Consider the following 7,718-nt stretch of genomic DNA (forward strand, 5'->3'; position numbering starts at 1 on the left):
AGCGTGAGAAGACAAATCAAGGGGGCCACCGGGATTAAAAAAAAATGTTGCTGGACTGCTTGTTTAATTTTTTGTTAAATTACACTGCGAATAGTAAATCAATGTTAAAGGGAATCTGCAGGTTTTTGCTATATCATCTGAGAGCAGCCTGATGTAGGCAAAGAGACCTTGATTCAGGCGATGTATCACTTAGTTTTCTGGGTGCAGCAGTTGTGATGCAATTACAGTTTTCTCGGTGGTACATGTAGCAGAGCTCAAAGGCTAACAACACTGTCCACACCGCTCATTAGCAGCTTTCTAGGTACATTGTATGTTGACAGTAAACTGCTAATCAGTGCTAGGGCTGCGGTTGGACCACGTGAGCAGCTAGTCCGGCAGTGATACTTTACTGATAACACTGATCGTATAGAAATAACAGCATGCAGTCCTGTAAGTGACACGTCTCTGAAATCTGTGTCGCAGCCCCTACCTCTTGCTGCCCTCAGATTACATAGAAAAACCTGCCCTCATCATATTCAATCAAATTCAGGATGGACCCAACATATTTTTCCTACCCAAATTTGCCTTGACGAGCTGATTTCTCCACTCAACATGAAATAAAAAAAAATATATAACCAAGATCCAATTGCAGCACCAATATTTAACTTTATATCTACGTGTCTTTTCCTTACAGGTGTCATGCACTAACTTGAAAGCAATGGTGTATTTCTCTCTATCCCATCGCTTACACTATGGTGCTGTTCACTGATTGTCATCACCCATATTATTATATTATTTCCTGTCCTCCTCTAACGTCTCTGAAGATCATTCATATATACATGATTCCTAACGTAACTAGATTCATTACTGATTTCCCAGGTTTGGTGTCAGTGGTCATACATTAGAATATGCATTATAACTGATATCTCCTTTTCCTCTGGAGTATCAAGGTCATCTAATCGCAAGTGGTTTTATAGTGGAGTCGGAGAATTTAGGAAAAAAACACATTAACACACAATTAGAGTTCAGCAAAACGTCTTGGAGGACCCGGAGTCATCCATGGCCACTCAACCAAGGTCCTGGGAATCTTCTTGTTCAACTCCACACACAACTCAACACACAATCTAATATATAAAGCTGTGTGTGTGTGTGTGTGTGTCTGGGATTGGCATCTGCTCCGTCGCAGGTACAGCCACAAAATTTTGCACAGTCACACGTCTGGACCCCGAGTGCGTCATAGGCTATGTTGTGAGGCGAAATTTTAACCTCGCGCGTTCCAATTCACCAAACAATTTTGCCCCTATCTACATAATGGGGAAAAAGTGAAAGGAAAAGTGTTGGAGGCAAATTGACAGCTGCCAGATGTGAACAAGGGGGACTTAAAGAGTGAGAGCGATGGCGCCTAAGAGTATATACTGTACAGTTGCTAAGGTGGGGCCCCGACATGGGATAATCACCACACCACCACGGGGATATGAACACACACACAAAATGCGCCACACACTACCACGTGCTCGAACACATATACCACCCTCAGCGCACATTTCACTACACATACACCAACCTCGCCACATAAAAGTCAAAACAAGAGTCGCCGCTCAAAACTCGCCACGCGCAAAACTCTCCACATGCAAAACTCGCCACGTGCAAAACTCACCTCATGGAAAACTCGCCACACGTGCAAAACTCACCTCATGGAAAACTCGCCACGCGCAAAACTCTCCACATGCAAAACTCGCCACACGTGCAAAACTCACCTCATGGAAAACTCGCCACAGGCAAAACTTGCACACACAGAAAAATTGCCACATGCACAAAAGTTGCAACACATGCAAAAGTTGCCTCACACAAAACTTGCACATACTCAAAAGGCACCACACGCAAAACTCGCCATGCGCAACACTTGCTGCACACAACTTGCTACATTAACCTGTCACATGCAACGACACACAAAAAGTTGCTACACGCATGTCGCCACACAAAACTCATCTCATGAAAGTCGCTACATGCATGTCGCCACACGCAACTCAACACACAACTTGACACATGAAACTCACCCTAAAACACACACAAGTCTGGTATTCTTCAAAAATAAAAATCTGATTAATAAGCAGACAAACTACAAGAGCAACAAATGTACCATATAGGAAAAACGGCAGCTGTCAGTCACATGACCTGTGTATTATGTATGTGTGAGCTAATATATACTGCCAGGGGGTGGGCTTACTGTTGGCTGGGGATTTATCAGGCTCCCAATTTAGCTTACAAATACTGAGGTAAAAATACTGACCAAATAACGTGTGAACGAGGTCTAATACAGGAGAAGATGGCACACAGATATATACTATATACAGGGGAGATGACATACAGGTACATACTATATACAGGGGAGATGACACAGGTATATACTATATACAGGAGGAGATGACACACAGGTATATACTATATACAGGAGGAGATGACACACAGGTATATACTATATACAGGAGATGACACACAGGTATATACTATATACAGGAGGAGATGACTTACAGGTATATACTATATACAGGAGGAGATGACATACAGGTATATACTATACAGGAGGAGATGACACAGGTAAATACTATATACAGGAGGAGATGACAGGTATATACTACATAAAAGAGATGACACAAGTATATATAGGAGGAGATGACATACAGGCATATACTATACACAGGAGATGACATACAGGTATAAACTATATAGGAGGAAATGACATACAGGTATATACTATATACAGAAGAGATGACATACAGGTATATACTATATACAGGAGGAGATGACATGTATATACAGGAGATGACATACAGCAGGTATATACTATAACAAAAGAGAAAAAAAAATGTGACAAAACCAGCTCACCTACTAGGCATTTGTTGTGGGGAAGCCCGGATAACGTGCAGTCTTCACGTGAGGCAATGGAACAAATAGAGGAGAAAATCCAGCTTCCAAAAATATCAAAATTTATTGAAGATAAAATCCAAGATCCAAAAACATGGTTCACAGGAGAAGAAATGGCAGCATGCTACATGTTTCGAACAATAAGTTTTTTTTTTTTTATCTTCAATAAATTTTGATATTTTTGGAAGCTGGATTTTCTCCTCTATTGGTATATACTATATACAGGGGAGATGACACAGGTATATACTATATACAGGCGATGACATACAGGTATATACTATATATAGAAGTAGATGGCATACAGGTATATACAGGAGGAGATGACATACATCAGGTATATACTATTTACAGGGGAGATGACATACAGGTATATACTATATACAGGAGATGACACAGGTGTATACTATATATAAGGGAGATGACAAACGTATATTCTGAGGGAAAAATGAGAGGTGTGAGGTGAAAATGAGAGGTGTGAGGTGAAAATGAAAAGGTGTGAGTGCAAAATGAGGAGTGAGGGAAAATAGTGGAGTGATCGGAAAATGACAGATGTGAGGTCGAAATGACAAGTGTTAGGGGGAATGAGAGGAGTGAGGGTGAAATAAGAGGTGTGAGGGGAAAATGAGAGAAGTGAGGTGCTAAATGAGAGGCCTGATGGGAAAATAAGAGAAGTGAGGTGCTATAACTAGCCACAGATATTTACTATGCCCAGGCAACGCCGGGCTCTTCAGCTAGTAAGTAATATAAATATTTATACCTAACCAGTCAAAAGTTTGGACACACCTGTTCATAGTTTTTCTTACTGGAATGTAAAGACACATGTGAAACAAATGTATGTTAAACTTTACATCCCTGTAGTGACAGCATTACACCCTCTTGACATTATCTGTAGCAGCTTCATTAGGTGGTTACCTGGAATGGATTTCCAACAGTCGTGAAGGTTGAGGTCAGGTGATTATGGAGGCCATATTATCTAACAGCACTCCATCAGTTTCTTATTCACACAGCCCTTATATACCCTGGAGGTATGATTTGGGTCATTGTCTTGTTGCAGCAAAAATAGTGGTACCAGATGTCCTTACAGAATATCATGGTACCCATGCTGGGTAAGTGTCACCAGTTTGGTATAAATCATCAACAGTGTCACCAGCAAAACACCCCACACCATCACACCTCCCTCTCCATTCTTCATGATAGGCATCACATATTTAGAAACCATCCACTCCCTTTTTCTGTGTCTCAGACATGGTGGTTGGCACCTAACAGCTCAAACTTTGACTCTTCTAATGTCCAGTCCTTGCATTTCTTGGCTGAAACAAGTCTCCTCTTGTTCTCAGTCGTTAGTAGTGTTATTTGTTTTTTTTTGTATCGGTTCAATTAAAGTTTGCCCTTTGCAGTCTCCTCTGGACAGCTGACATTGAGCTGTGTATGCTACTTGATGTTAGTGCATCATTGATGAGGGCTGTAATCGGAGGTTGTGTCAGTTTTCCTTTTCTGAGGCTGGTAACTGATGAGCTTATCCTTTGCAGCAGAGGTAATTCTTGGGGCAGCCCTGATAAGAGCTAATTTTATCATAACAATTTCTGGTTTCATGACTGTACTTGAGGATATCTTCAGGGTACTAGCAATTTTCTGGATTTACTGACTTTCATGTACTAAAATAATAATGGGCTGTTGTTTCCTTTATTGAGTGGTTCTTACCATATTCCGGCTTAGAAAGGTTGTAGAATAGGGCTCAGCACTGTATGGAACTGTGCATCAACACTGCCTCTGCAAAACATACCTGATGGTAGCAAACACTTTCAGAAGACTGGTGATGAACTCAGGTCATGGGTATACCTGTTAACTGCAAGCCATTCCATTAAACCACCTGATGAAGCTGCTTATCTGGATGCCAAAGGGGTGCAAAGCTGCAATCAGAATAAATGGAGTACTGTGAAGAGTGTAAGATTTAACAAATTCTTGTTTCCATATGTGGTTTTGCGGTTTTCAGTCTGAATCTGTATTGTGCACATTCTCTTGACTGGTATATATAAATTTTAGGTAGGTGTAGAAAAAAATAAAGCTCCAATGCTTTATCAATTAACAAAATGGAAAGAATTAACAAAAGAAAAGTCTAAATCAAATTAATATTTCATGTGACCACCCTTTGCCTTCAAAAAGAATAATTTTTTCTAGGTACACGTGCAGAAAGTTAGGGATTTTGTAGGATTATAGTCAGGTGTATGAGTAACCAATTATACCGAACAGGTGATAATAATCAATGTCATATTAAGGTTGAAACAGTCATTACCATAAACAACTGTGTAAAAGGCTTAAGATGCTGAGTAACAGCCAATCTCTCCTACAAAAGCTGAGGTTGTGTTATACCGGTTCATGTCACAGGTCATACAAAATGGCAAACCTGAGCACAACAACAAGGCACTGCATCAGCATGGTCTCTCAGAGGCAAATGTTTCAAAACAGACAAGTTCTTCTGAAGAAGCACCAAATAATGTGCAACGGTGCGGACCATACACACAATGGTCAGCCGTGGAAACCGTTCAGCAAATGAAAGACATCATACTAATCGACCTTCAAAGTCGAAAGAAGACCAGCAGTGCAAACAGCTCAGAATTGGCAGCGGGTCCCTACTACACCCATATATTGTTCAGAGAAGTCTAGCTAGGAGTTGTCTTCATGTAAGAATTGCAGCCAAAAAGTTGTACCTTAGACAAGGAAACAAAGTGATGCAACTCAACTGCATGAAAACAGGAAATTTAATTAAAAAGAATTGAGGAAGGTGCTCTGGACAGAAGAGTCAAAATGTGAAATGTTTGGCTGTAACACAAGGCAGTTTATTCACTGAAGGCCTGGAGAGCGTTATAAGGCCGCAGTCAGTATTTTATATCAGCATGTGTAAGCCAAAACCAGAGGCTTATCAGAGGATAAGTATAATAGAAACACATCACCACTTTTTGTATTTATCACCCACTCTTGGTTTTGGCTTACAAATACTGATGTGAACTACTGGGCAAATACTGACCGTGTGAACATGGCCTAATAATCAGTGTCTGCAGGTAACAGTAAAGCATGGTGGAGGGCCCTTGCAAGTTTGGGGCTGCATTTCAGCAAAATGCCTCAATGCTGAAGAATACAGGCAGATACTTATCCATCGTATAATGCCATCAGTGCATTTGAGAGGCTCCAAAATGTATTATTCTGCAGGAGAAAAACTCCAAACGTACAGCCAATGTCATTAACCTATCTGAAATTTAAAGAACAACATGGAGTCTTGGAAACAATGATATAGCCTGTACCTCAGTTTTTTTAAACATTGTTAAGTTGCAAAATATTTTCTACACCTATCTAAAACTTTTCCACAGTTCGTTATATAGTACTGCAACTAAGAACTATTTTTATTAACATAATGGAATGTGAATGGACAAGAGAAATGTAATGGTAATCCAATTGTGACAACAGCCCATTTAATATCACAGTGCACATACAGATTTTTCACATCTTTTAAAATTAAAAGAACAGTTCAATAATTATCATTATTATTGACACTGTTACAGGTAATGTCATCTTGCTATGACTTAGACAAGTAATGTGTCATATATTCCACTCTCACTAATACACCTACTGAAGATAAGGGAGGACAATTGTGGTCTGCTTTTGTTATAACCAATGCCCGGACAGCTGGTTCAAGTGGTGGGTGTTAGGGTTTGCTGACACCTGCATAAAAAATCAGAGAGTGCAATGTGAGAAAAAAATTGCATTGTACTCGCCACAATCCTGGAATTGGGATGAGGAAAAAATTGCAGGATGCTGCGTATGGCCGTGTAAAACGTCCAAGACTCAGCAATGAAAGTCAATGGGTGCAAGAAAAAAAAATGGCACGGCACACAGACCATGCGTGTGCTGTCCCATTTTTACGCACCTATCTCTGACATTTCATCAGCCGAATGCACTAAATTCACAGCGTGAACCGTCATAATAGAATAGATAGATAAAAAGATGTAAGTGAGATATGTAATTAAGGCAGTGTGTGTGTGTAGTTTACTGCAGGAAAGATATATATCTCGGTACTGTGTTAGCCAGTGGATAGAAAAATATTTAGAATTGAGAGTCCTCAGTGGTTGATACCTTTTAATGGCTAACTGAAAAGATGGTAACAAATTGCAAGCTTTCGAGACTACTCAGGTCTCTTCATCAGACATAGACTAATAGAAATAGTCTATGCCTGATGAAGAGACCTGAGTAGTCTGGAAAGCTTGCAAGTTGTTACCATCTTTTCAGTTAGCCATTAAAAGGTATCAACCACTGAGGACTCTCGATTCTAAATGTAGTTTACTGTACATGTATTTAGCTAAAAATGTCAAATTAAATGAAAAAAATGCCTTAGGGTCCCCCTTAGTTTTATTAACCAGGTGAGGGAAAGCAGACAGCGGGGGACTGGTTTTATTATTCTGAGAAGGGGCCAATATCCCTAAAGATTCCCAGCCTATTAATATCAGCTCACAGCTGTCTGCATAGCACTTACTGGTTATTAAAAAGGAGGACCCAAAATATATGGTGTGGGTCCCCCCTATTTTTAATAACCAGAAAAGGCTAAGCAGACAGCTGAGGGCTAATATTAAAAGGCTGGTAAGGGGCCATGGATTTTGTCCCCCTCCAAGACTAATAACATTAGCCTTCAGCCGCGCCAGAAATGGCGTATCCATTAGATGTGACAATTCTGGTGCTTAGCATTGGCTCTTGCCATGGTCTGTTGGCAAGCAGGTTAATGATTTTGAGGTTGATGTTAGCTGTGTAACGTGCGCTGACATCAA

The sequence above is a fragment of the Ranitomeya variabilis genome, chromosome 1, assembly GCF_051348905.1.
Source record: "Ranitomeya variabilis isolate aRanVar5 chromosome 1, aRanVar5.hap1, whole genome shotgun sequence".
Taxonomy (NCBI): Eukaryota; Metazoa; Chordata; class Amphibia; order Anura; family Dendrobatidae; genus Ranitomeya; species Ranitomeya variabilis.